Source organism: Lolium perenne, chromosome 3 (assembly GCF_019359855.2).
Source record: "Lolium perenne isolate Kyuss_39 chromosome 3, Kyuss_2.0, whole genome shotgun sequence".
Lineage (NCBI taxonomy): Eukaryota > Viridiplantae > Streptophyta > Magnoliopsida > Poales > Poaceae > Lolium > Lolium perenne.
The window spans coordinates 121,633,961-121,647,705 of record NC_067246.2 but is presented as its reverse complement, the minus strand read 5'-3'; positions in this window follow the sequence as shown (position 1 = coordinate 121,647,705).

Sequence of the window (13,745 nt, the reverse complement as noted above, 5' to 3'; positions counted from 1 at the left end):
AAAACAGCAGAAAACAGGAACTGGCACTTCGGCATCTTGTTAATAGGTTAGTTCCAGAAAATGCACGAATATGACATAAAGTGTGCATAAAACATGTAGATAACATCAATAATGTGGCATGGAACATAAGAAATTATCGATACTTCGGAGACGTATCAGACGACCATCTAGCTACTGCTATGGACCCATAGTCCAGGGGTAGACTACTCACACATCACTTCGGAGGCGACCATGGCGGCGTAGAGTCCTCCGGGAGATGATTCCCCTCTCCGGCAGGGTGCCGGAGGCGATCTCCTGGATCCCCCGAGATGGGATCGGCGGCGGCGGCGTCTCTGGAAGGTTTTCCGTATCGTGGCTCTCGGTACTGGGGGTTTCGCAACGGAGGCTTTAAGTAGGCGGAAGGGCAGGTCAGGAGGCGGCACGAGGGCCCCACACCACAGGGCCGCGCGGCCAAGGGGGGGGGGCCACGCCGCCCTAGGGTGTGGCCCCCTCGTGGCCCCACTTCGTCTCCTCTTCGGACTTCTGGAAGCTTCGTGGCAAAATAGGACCCTGGGCGTTGATTTCGTCCAATTCCGAGAATATTTCGTTACTAGGATTTCTGAAACCAAAAACAGAAAAACAGAATCGGCACTTCGGCATCTTGTTAATAGGTTAGTTCCAGAAAATGCACGAATATGACATAAAGTGTGCATAAAACATGTAGATAACATCAATAATGTGGCATGGAACATAAGAAATTATCGATACGTCGGAGACATATCATAAGGCAGCTCATGAGATTATTGTATTGAAGTACATAGGAGAGGGATGAACCACATAGCTACCGGTACAGCCCCGAGCCTCGATGGAGAACTACTCCCTCCTCATGGGAGCAGCAGCGGTGATGAATATGGCGGTGGAGATGGCAGCGGTGTCGATGGAGAAGCCTTCCGGGGGCACTTCCCCATCCCGGCGGCGTGCCGGAACAGAGACTCCTGTCCCCCAGATCTTGGCTTCGCGATGGCGGCGGCTCTGGATGGTTTCTCGTACCGTGGCTTTTTCGTATCGATGTTTTAGGTCAGGGACCTTTAAATAGGCGAAGAGGCGGCGTCAGAAGGTCAACGAGGCGACGACACCATAAGGGGGCGCGGGTCACCCCTAGGCCGCGTCGGCCTATGGTCTGGTGGGCCTGTGGCCCCCCTCTGGCGACTCTCGGGTGTTCTGGATGCTTCCGGGGATTCTAAGATCTTCGGTGTTGATTTTGTCCGATTCCGAGAATATTTCCTTACTAGGATTTCTGAAACCAAAAACAGCAGAAAACACGAACTGGCCCTTCAGCATCTCGTCAATAGGTTAGTTCCGGAAAACGCATAATAATGACATAAAGTATGCATAAAACATGTAGATATCATCAATAATGTGGCATGGAACATAAGAAATTATCGATACGTCGGAGACGTATCAGCATCCCCAAGCTTAGTTTCTGCTCGTCCCGAGCAGGTAAACGATAAACAAAGATAATTTCTGGAGTGACATGCCATCAGAACCTTGATCATACTATTGTAAAGCATATGTAGTGAATGCACGATCAAAACAATGTAAATGACATGAGTAAACAACTGAATCATATAGCAAAGACTTTTCATGAATAGTACTTCAAGACAAGCATCAATAAGTCTTGCATAAGTGTTAACTCATAAAGCAATAATTCAAAGTAGAGGTATTGAAGCAACACAAAGGAAGATTAAGTTTCAGCGGTTGCTTTCAACTTATAACATGTATATCTCATGGATATTGTCAACATAGAGTAATATAATAAGTGCAATATGCAAGTATGTAGGAATCAATGCACAGTTCACACAAGTGTTTGCTTCTTAAGGTGGAGAGAGATAGGTGAACTGACTCAACATAAAAGTAAAAGAATGGCCCTTCACAGAGGGAAGCATTGATTGCTATATTTGTGCTAGAGCTTGGTTTCGAAAACATATAGAGAGCAATAAAAGTAAAATTTTGAGAGGTGTTTGTTGTTGTCAACGAATGGTAGTGGGCACTCTAACCCCCTTGCCAGACAAACCTTCAAAGAGCGGCTCCCATTTTATTTTATTTTTGGGTGGCACTCCTTCCAACCTTTCTTTCACAAACCATGGCTAACCGAATCCTTGGGTGCCTGCCAACAATCTCATACCATGAAGGAGTGCCTTTTTATTTTAGTTTTATTATGATGACACTCCTCCCCACCTTTGCTTTCTCAAGCCATGGCTAACCGAATCCTTCGGGTGCCGTCCAACAATCACATACCATGGAGGAGTGTCTATTTAGGTTAATTAATTTGGGACTGGGAATCCCATTGCCAGCTCTTTTTGCAAAATTATTGGATAAGCGGATGAAGCCACTAGTCCATTGGTGAAAGTTGCCCAACAAGATTGAAAGATAAACACCACATACTTCCTCATGAGCTATAAAACATTGACACAAATCAGAGGTAATAAATTTTGAAGTGTCTAAAGATAGCACTCAAGCAATTTTCTTTGGAATGGCGGAGAAATACCATGTAGTAGGTAGGTATGGTGGACACAAATGGCATAGTTTTTGGCTCAAGGATTTTGGATGCATGAGAAGTATTCCCTCTCGATACAAGGTTTAGGCTAGCAAGGTTATTTGAAACAAACACAAGGATGAACCGGTGCAGCAAAACTCACATAAAAGACATATTGTAAACATTATAAGACTCTACACCGTCTTCTTTGTTGTTCAAACTCAATACTAGAAATTATCTAGACCTTAGAGAGACCAAATATGCAAACCAAATTTTAGCATGCTCTATGTATTTCTTCATTAATGGGTGCAAAGTATATGATGCAAGAGCTTAATCATGAGCACAACAATTGCCAAGTATCACATTATCCAGAACATTTTACCAATTATTACATGTATCATTTTCCGTTTCTAACCATATACCAATTAACGAAGCAGTTTCAACCTTCGCCATGAAAATTAAAAGCTAAGAACACATGTGTTCATATGAACCAGCGGAGCGTGTCTCTCTCCCACACAAGCATTTATTCAAACAAAAACAAAAACAAGAAACATACAGACACTCCAAGTAAAGTACATAAGATGTGACCGAATAAAAATATAGTTTCAAGAGAAGGAACCTGATAATTTGTCGATGAAGAAGGGGATGCCTTGGGCATCCCCAAGCTTAGATGCTTGAGTCTTCTTGAAATATGCAGGGATGAACCACCGGGGCATCCCCAAGCTTAGAGCTTTCACTCTTCTTGATCATAGTATATCATCCTCCTCTCTTGACCCTTGAAAACTTCCTCCACACCAAACTCGAAACAAACTCATTAGAGGGTTAGTGCATAATCAAAAACTCACATGTTCAGAGGTGACACAATCATTCTTAACACTTCTGGACATTGCTCAAAGCTACTGGAAGTCAATGGAACAAAGAAATCCATCCCACATAGCAAAAGAAGCAATGCGAAATAAAAGGCAGAATCTGTCAAAACAGAACAGTTAGTAAAGACGAATTTTATTGAGGCACCAGACTTGCTCAAATGAAAATGCTCAAATTGAATGAAAGTTGCGTAAATATCTGAGGATCACTCACGTAAATTGGCATAATTTTCTGAGTTACCTACAGAGAATTTTGCCCAGATTTGTGACAGCAAAGAAATCTGTTTCTGCGCAGTAATCCAAATCTAGTATGAACCTTACTATCAACGACTTTACTTGGCACAACAAAACACAAAACTAAGATAAGGAGATGTTGCTACAGTAGTAAACAACTTCCAAGACTCAAATATAAAACAAAGTACTGTAGCAAAATAACACATGGGTTATCTCCCAAGGAGTTCTTTCTTTATAGCCATTAAGATGGGCTCAGCAGTTTTGATGATGCACTCGCAAGAAATAGTATTTGAAGCAAAAGAGAGCATCAAGAGGCAAATTCAAAACACATTTAAGTCTAACATGCTTCCTATGCATAGGAATCTTGTACACAAATAAATTCATGAAGAGCAAAGTGACAAGATCAGGAAGATAAAACAAGTGTAGTTTCAAAAATTTCAGCACATAGAGAGGCATTTTAGTAACATGAAAATTTCTACAACCATATTTTCCTCTCTCATAATAACTTTCAGTAGCATCATGAGCAAATTCAACAATATAACTATCACATAAAGCATTCTTATTATGAGTCTCATGCATAAAATTATTACTCTCCACATAAGCATAGTCAATTTTATTAGTAATAGTGGGAGCAAATTCAACAAAGTAGCTATCATCAAATATAGGAGGCATATTGTAATCATAATCAAATTCACTCTCCATAGTAGGTGGCACCAAAAGGCTACTATCATTATAATCATCATAAATAGGAGGTAAAGTATCATCAAAGTAAATTTCCTCCTCAATGCCCGGGGGACTAAAAAGATCATGCTCATCAAAACCAGCTTCCCCAAGCTTAGAATTTTCCATAGCATTAGCAACAATAGTGTTCAAAGCATTCATATTAATAACATTCCCATTAGCATGCATATAAAGTTCCATGGGTTTTTTAATTCTCTCTTCAAACACATCATGTCCTAATTCAAGATAAAGTTCATAAAGATCTCTCATATTTTTGTTGTTTTCCATTATGCCTAACTAGTGTAAACAAGAAACAAAAAGTTGCAATTGCAGGATCTAAAGGAAATAGCTTCGAGCACAAACACAATGGCGCCAGAAAAGTACTGTTACCTGGAACCAGAGTATGAGTGCCTTTTACCTTTCCTCCCCGGCAACGGCGCCAGAAAATAGCTTGATGTCTACGCCCCCTCCTTTTCACAGAGACGGTGTTGGGCCTCCAAGAGCAGAGGTTTGTAGAACAGCAGCAAGTTTCCCTTAAGTGGATCACCCAAGGTTTATCGATCTCAGGGAGGAAGAGGTCAAAGATATCCCTCTCATGCAACCCTGCAACCACAAAGCAAGAAGTCTCTTGTGTCCCCAACACACCTAATAGGTGCACTAGTTCGGCGAAGAGATAGTGAAATACAGGTGGTATGAATAAGTAGTAGCAACGGCACCAGAAAAGTGCTTTGCCCAGGACAGTAAACAAGCAGTAGTAACGCAGCAGTAGTAACGCAGTAAAACAGTAAACAAGCAGCGATAGCAGTATTTAGGAACAAGGCCTAGGGATTAGACTTTCACTAGTGGACACTCTCAACTTTGATCACATAACAGAATAGATAAATGCATACTCTACACCCTCTTGTTGGATGATGAACACCACTAACTGTGTAGGATTACACGAACCCTCAATGCCGGAGTTAACAAGCTCCACAATATTCGATGTTCATATTTAAATAACCTTAGAGTGCACGACAGATCAACACAACTAAACCAAGTACTAACGTAGCATGCACACTGTCACCTTCACGCTACGAAAGGAGGCATAGATCACATCAATACCATCATAGCAATAGTTAACTTCATAATCTACAAGAGATCACAATCATAGCCTACGCCAAGTACTAACACGGATGCACACACTGTCACCATTACACCGTGCAGGAGGAATAAACTACTTTAATAACATCACTAGAGTAGCACATAGATAAATTGTGATACAAAACACATTGCAATCATAAAGAGATATAAATAAGCACTTCACTATGCCATTCATAACAGTGAATAAGTATTCTGTGAAATATAGCCTAAGAGACCCACACGGTGCACACACTGTCACCTTTACACACGTGGGACAAGGAGTCTCCGGAGATCACATAAGTAAAACCCACTTGACTAGCATAACGACATCTAGATTACAAGCATCATCATATGAATCTCAATCATGTAAGGCAGCTCATGAGATTATTGTATTGAAGTACATAGGAGAGAGATGAACCACATAGCTACCGGTACAGCCCCGAGCCTGGATGGAGAACTACTCCCTCCTCATGGGAGCAGCAGCGGTGATGAAGATGGCGGTGGAGATGGCAGCGGTGTCGATGGAGAAGCCTTCCGGGGGCACTTCCCCGTCCCGGCGGCGTGCCGGAACAGAGACTCCTGTCCCCCAGATCTTGGCTTCGCGATGGCGGCGGCTCTGGATGGTTTCTCGTACCGTGGCTTTTTCGTATCGATGTTTTAGGTCAGGGACCTTTAAATAGGCGAAGAGGCGGCATCGGAAGGTCAACGAGGCGATGACACCATAGGGGGCGCGGGCCACCCCTAGGCCGCGCCGGCCTATGGTCTGGTGGGCCTGTGGGCCCCCTCTGGCGACTCTCGTGTGTTCTGGATGCTTCCGGGGATTCTAAGATCTTCGGTGTTGATTTCGTCCGATTCCGAGAATATTTCCCTACTAGGATTTCTGAAACCAAAAACAGCAGAAAACACGAACTGGCCCTTCGGCATCTCGTCAATAGGTTAGTTCCGGAAAACGCATAATAATGACATAAAGTATGCATAAAACATGTAGATATCATCAATAATGTGGCATGGAACATAAGAAATTATCGATACGTCGGAGACGTATCAGTCATCCGCAACAAAGCAAGATTGGTGGCACAAGGCTATTCTCAAGTCGAAGGCGTGGACTTTGGTGAAACCTTTGCACCTGTTGCAAGGCTTGAGTCCATCCGTATCATTTTGGTCTTTGCCTCACATCATGGCTTTAAGTTGCAACAAATGGATGTTAAGAGTGCTTTTCTTAATGGTCCTCTACACGAGGAAGTATATGTGAAGCAACCCCCGGGGTTCGAGGACCCCCATTTCCCAGACCATGTCTTCAAGCTCAAAAAGGCCCTATATGGTCTCAAACAAGCTCCTAGAGCTTGGTATGAGCATCTCAAGGAGTTGCTTGAAGACCGTGGTTTCGAAGTGGGGAAAATCGATCCCACTCTTTTTACTAAGAAGGTCAATGGGGAGCTTTTCGTATGCCAACTCTATGTAGATGACATCATATTTGGCTCTACTAACACAAAATTCAATGATGAGTTTGCTATGTTGATGACAAATAGGTTTGAGATGTCAATGATGGGTGAACTCAAGTACTTTCTTGGGTTCGAGATCAAGCAAATGCGACAAGGCACCTTCATCAATCAAGCGAAGTACCTCCAAGACATGCTCAAGCGCTTTGATATGAAGGATGCCAAGGGGACTGGAACTCCGATGCAACTCAAGTGTCAACTCACTCTTGATGAGGCCGGCAAGGCGGTGGATACAAAGCTCTACCGTTCGATGATAGGTTCGCTTCTTTACCTTTGTGCCTCTTGCCCGGATATAATGTTAAGCGTTGGTATGTGTGCATGGTTTCAAGCAAGTCCGAAGGAAAGCCACGTTGTGGCGGTCAAAAGGATCCTTCGATATTTAGTTGATACCCCACACTTCGGACAATGGTACCCAAGGGACACGGACTTTGCTTTGGTTGGTTTCACCGACTCCGAATGGGCGGGAGACATGATTGATAGGAAGTCTACCTCCGGAGCATGTCACTTTCTTGGAAGATCTTTGGTGTGTTGGTCCTCGAAGAAGCAAAATTGTGTCTCCGTCTCCACCGCAGAAGCCGAGTATATTGCCGCGGCGAGTAGTTGTGCTCAAATCTTATGGATGAGGCAAACCTTGCGGGATTATGGACTCGAGTATAGCAAGGTGTCTCTTTTGTGTGGCAATGAGAGCGCAATCAAGATCTCCTACAATCCCGTTCTTCATGGCAAGACGAAGCACATTGAGATACGGAACCACTTCATCCGGGACCACATTGCTCGCGGAGATATTGTACTATCCTATATTGGCACCAAGGAGCAATTGGCGGACATCTTCACGAAGCCCTTGGATGAGAAGCGCTTTATTGAGTTGAGGCATGAGCTAAAATCATTGATCCATCGAACTTTGTTTGACCGTCGTGCGCACATACCACTCCTACCGTTATATCTTGATGAAAGGCACGCATGGACATAGGGGGAGTGCGGTTTAAATCCATTGAGCTATCACTCCCCCCATAATGCATAAAGAAATCCAAAACATTTGCTATTTGTCAATTAAGTGACTTATGAGCTTCATGTTGAGTTGTAGTCCGTGAGTCCTAGATACATCTACGCGACCTCACAACTACTATACTCTTACACGGTGGCTTCGGCCACCAACACCCCCTCTTTGAGGGTTTTTCGGTTCTTCGTGACCTTGTTTTGTCTTTCTTCTTTGCTTTCTTCTTCTTGTTTTTGAGAACCTCCTTCAAGCTTGTTTTCTCGTGATTTTTGCAAGCTTGGTTGTATGTTCGTTTTCTCCATCCTTCTAGTTTCGTTACCCTCCTTTTTGGTGTTCCGATGCCAAAGGGGGAGAAGTTCCTAGGTGGATGGGGACCTTTGTTGTTTGTAGCCATTTGGTTCTAGTTGCTTATCTTGTCTTATGGCTACATCAACAACCCTATGGAGGCATCTTATTGTGAGTTTGGGTATTCTCAAGGCTATGGTATGACAACTTCACCCAAATCTCCGTGCATGATCTTATGTTGCCTCCATATTGTGCATATGCTACTTGAACATGTCATTTGTCTATGTTGCATATGTGCTTGGTTTGTAAAAACTAGGGGGAGTGATGTCTCTATAACATGTGTATTTGTATTCAAATACATATTCATGATATGCACATGTGTAGGGGGAGCTCCGTCGAGTTTTTGCAAATCTAATGATCTCATCATAATATCATATGTTATTGTCAACTCTTGTGTTGTCATCAAACACCAAAAAGGGGGACATTGTAAGAGCAAAATTCATACCCCAAGTTTTGTGTGTTTGATGACAACACTTGAGTAATCTCACCGTGTGCCTTGAGTATCATTGTTAGATTTGCAAGTACACGGTGGCCTCGCCGGACGCGTCAAGATCGGAAGACTGAAGCGTAGTTGATAGGTTTTCTGGTTTTGTGTGTGTTTAGCGAGGTAACATGGTTGGAGAGAAAAAGGGAAGAAAACCAGATTTAGCCAGGCCGGTACTACCGGTACCTGTAGCGGTAGTACCGCTACCCCTATAGGTACCGCCCTCGGTACCGCTTTGAGTCTGCGCTGAATTCGTCTCCCAGAACACGCTGCGGTACCCCTGCAGTACCTGGGGCGGTAGTAGCGCTCACGAGCGGTAGTACCGCTCACGGTACAGCTTAGGTACCGTAACCGAGTTACGGTCGTACCGCCCTGGTACCGCTCTGGTACCACTTTGGATCCAGTAAGGTCTGGACCCTATTGCGGTACCTCAAGCGGTACCTCGTGCGGTAGTACCGCTCCGCGTCCTTTGACCAGATCTGGGAGGATTTCGAACTCAGAGCGGTAGTACCGCTTCCCTGAAGAGGTAGTACCTCTTAGGCCAAATCTGGACATAACGGTTGGATTTGGAGGAGCCTATTTAAGGGCCCCTTCTTCCCCAACACGATTTTATCTCTTCCCCCTCTCTCTCCTCCATTGTTGCTGAGCTTAATCTTTGAGGATCTCCTTCCCCATCCAACCAATCTTGCCCAAACTTTGAGGATAGGTGGAGGAGACCCCGATCTATAGTTCTACCAAGAGAGATTTCACCAATACTAGCTATTCCTTAGTGGATCTTGGTGGTAGGGTTCCTTAGTGGGGCATTGGAGAAGAGTTCCTTTGGTGGAGCATTGGAAGAGTTCCTTGGTGGGGCATTGGTGATGGGCTCCTATGGTGGAGCATTGGAGATGTGCAGCTATGGAGTCTAGCTTGGTGATGTACTAGATCCATAGGGTGTTGGGAGCATCCTTGTGTGTGGAGCTCGCCCCAACCTTGTGAAGGAATCACCGCCTCGACCGGTGCCTTAGTGGAAGAGGGAGAGCACCTCCGTGGAGCTCTCTCGAGGAAGAAGGTGAGGCCTTCCTTCGTGGTGTGGCAGCCTAGTCTCTTGTGTGAGACTAGCACCTCCTCAACGCAGACGTACTTCCTTTAGTGGAAGGAACTGCGGGAAACAAACCTTGACTCGCCTCGCGCCCCCCGGTTGTCTCGCTCCTTACTCTCATTATCTTGTTGATTCCTTTACTTGTTGCACTTGTCCGATATTCATTGTAGGATCACCCTATTGCTAAATTTCACACCTTTACCTTCCATTGCATAAAAATTGAAAAAGACTAAAACTTGCCGTAGCGCCATTCACCCCCCCTCTTGTTCGCTACGATCCATTCACACTCAATTCATCATTGGAAGTTTTATGAAGTAGAAGAATCTTCCGCACACAACTATGCCCAATGAACCATATACGTCATCATGTATGTTTTCACTAAGCTAGTTGCCCGTTCAACTCTTGGCCTATGAACGGTATTTTAGTCATTCTCTTTAGAAAAGATTTGCAAGTGCCAAACGTTCCAAAATCGAATGACTCCAAAAATCCATTTGCATGGAGTTTCTTCATGCGTTCTTTTCTAACATGACCTAAATGGCCGTTCCACAAATAAGTGGAATTCTGATCATTTGCCTTATGGCATTTTAGCGTCAGTGTTATGCATGTGTGTTTCACCATTAAAATTTATAATAACTTATCCATCATACATGGAGTATGGTCATAATTTGAACAACTCATTGCTTTCATTTGACCAGAGCAAAATAACAATTATTAAGTCCTTTATAATAAATCTCAAGGGCTAGGTAGAATACCTATGACGAACATAATAACAATTTATTTTGTTCCAGATGTGCATTGTTACCACATTCCTTGCCAGTCACTTAGGTCATTGTGTATTCGTGTATTGTGTTGTATTGTATGACACCTCATACCAACCAATATGGTACAAATACCCAAGAATTCCATTGTGTGACCAATCAAAGAATACATTCATAACATGTATATCATCTATATACACCTGATCTAGACTTTCTAGTCTTTTCTTTATTTCTGCCAAAATCGTTTGTAGTTTCTCTTTTGGGTTTCCTCTTATTTCGGAAAACACTCAACCTCAATAACTTCTAGGCTTGTTGGTCAAATACAAATAACCTTGAGTTTCGTGCTTTGAAGTTGATCATCACATGACAAGTGTTACGGATTTCACTATTAGTAATATTTTAATGTGATGAAAAATTTCAATCATAATTTTATCCATCAAATCATGACAACCTCATGATGAAGCCACTATGGTTTATATGTGGATACATGAATAACGTTAGTGCCCAACTATTTTGAGGATCGGGACGCCTAGCGTCTTCAACCTTCGTACATTCCCATAAAACTTATGAGTTTACTAGGAAATATGCCCGTGCGTTGCATCGGGAGGTGCACAAATAACGCACCGGGAGGTGCACAAAGTAAGATCTCCGCTGCATATATCAAACTCGATGACGATGCACTCCTCCATAAATAAAACTTGGGCATACATTGAGATCAATGACGCCGCTGTCCCCGCTAGAGATCAAACATGCAGTACCCGGTAGCACGACCCCGCTACATAATACTACATCAAAAGGTCGAAACATGCATATATGCTAATGTATTTTTTGACCAGCCAATTGGAAATCAAAAATAGGAAGAGTTTGCAAACCATAAAATGTATATCTGCCAAAATTCTTATAAAATATCGTCGCATGTAACTAAAGAATTTGTTTCTAGGACATGAAATAATCGATTAGATCAAACTGGGTGCGTCTTAGGACCTAATAAACCACAACCCAGCCTTATATATATCGATGACATATGGTAACTTGTGTCTGGAAGTGAGGATGCAAAAACTTACAAAACTCTGGCCTGAAAAAACAGAAGAGTGAAAGGATCGGTGCTTATTAAACATGGATCAGTTGTGACTTATGACGATCCAAATCATAACTACGCTGCAATCGGGTATATATTACCAGGTTGGGTAGTACGCTCTTTTCAATCGGAAGCTGTACTTCCTAGCGGGCTGGACTAATATATGCATGCTCTAATTTGTTTCTCACGCTAGAGAAGTTTGGGAGGGGGTACTTGCCCTGTCCTGCTATGACGACCAGCGCGCTGAGCATGAGTGTGTCGTCGCTGTCGAACATGGATGAGTCCCTAGAGGTCGCGAGGTCTGCACCGCAGGTACTCCGTCCACTCCTCAGGTCCTCGCCCTGCCGCACCATCGCACCAGTGTAGCGATGATCGTAGCATGACCCGCATGCACACCCATATGATTTTGCGAGCAAGACACGTAGCAACGGACAAAGGAGAGTCCGATCCAATGTTTTGACGTATGATTTTGAGCTTTGGTGGCGAGTAAACTCCGCCGACCTATAGGGATGATTTGACAACTTCACATTAAAGGTACCTGCTGTAGAATTTTACTCCCGGAGGCAGAGATCGATAGGGAGCGCCATGGGTACCGCGTCAGACTCGATGACGTAGACTGTTTTGCCGCGGCGCTTGCCTTTGAGCAGCTTGACATTGGCGGTCGCCACCTCCTGCTCTGATGGGAAGCATGACTACGACGGCCGCCTCGCCGGTGGGCACACTGTGAGGCTGGAGAACATCAATCTTGGTAGCTGAGTAATTCTACGTCCGGGAGGCGAAGAGATCGCCCGCCCGCCTCTGATTGCGGAGACCTGTTCGGTGGTTGCCGACAGACCACGACGACGAACCAAGAAACGCGATGGACGAAGAGAGAAATCCTTTTGCTTTTAATCAACCAAACGGCCAGTTGAATTAGAGGAGCATTGAAATCGCGTGTCGTCGTCCGTTCGATGTCTTTGACTGACCTCCATTAAGAAAGGCTAATGCAGCAGGACTCATCATCTTAATCGCAAAAAGAACACGCATGAAGCATCAGTATGCAGCAGACGATGGCGTGTAAAGACGTCTGCTCTCCAGCATCAATTGGCCGTTATTAGCGAAGATAAAATTTTGATCTTCAACCTTGCCCAGTAGTCCCAAATTTGGGATGCTCGACCTGATTGATGAAGTGCTAATAACGGCTAGATATAAGCTGATATGGATCAACGCAGAGCTGCACCTGATCAAGAGACAGAGCCAATCCCTATGCAGCGGCCGATCCCATCAAGTGCATGATCGAGCGGCGGCGGACAGGGACGATCCCGTTCAGTGCACGGGCGAGCGGCGGCAGACAAACGAGAGCCCGCGCGAGCTGTGGCGTGCACGCTGGCTGCCGTCAAGCGCACGGGCGAGAGGCGGTTGAACAGGTGGGAGTCCGCGAGCGGTGGTGGACGTGCTAATATTGTGCTGAAAGAGCCTCTATCCAGCCATGTATATACGAGCGTTCACGCCCCAATCCATACACCAACCTGGACTATTTTTTTCCATTGGATCGACGCCAGGAGATCTGATATGTACTGTTCTTTTTTTTCTTGACCTGATACGTTCTAGGCTGGCAACATAGTCCTGCTGTTCTAGGACTTCCCTGCCAGGTGAGCACGTTCACACGTACCGATTGGATTGGAAAACCTTTTATTTACGATCGATCGATGGACCAACCTACGGACGAAACCATTGGATTGGGAAACCTTTTATTTACGATCAATCCATGGACCAACGTACGGACGAAACCAAGGTGATGGACCGAACCACGGAAACGCTTCTCCCTTTATTATTAGGTACTAGCAAAAGTGCCCGTGCGTTGCACCGGGAGAAACAAATGCTATGATACTTGACTTGTATTACCGCAGACTTGTAATGATGGTGAACGCACTCTATCTTCCTCTTGTTCGGGTCAAGGCTAGAACCGAGTGGCGCTACTCGGTTAGGTCTTGCAAAGTTATGGAAAAATATGTGCAACCATTAATTTGGAGATTCTTCTTAATTATTCTTCTAATAATATCCTAAAAT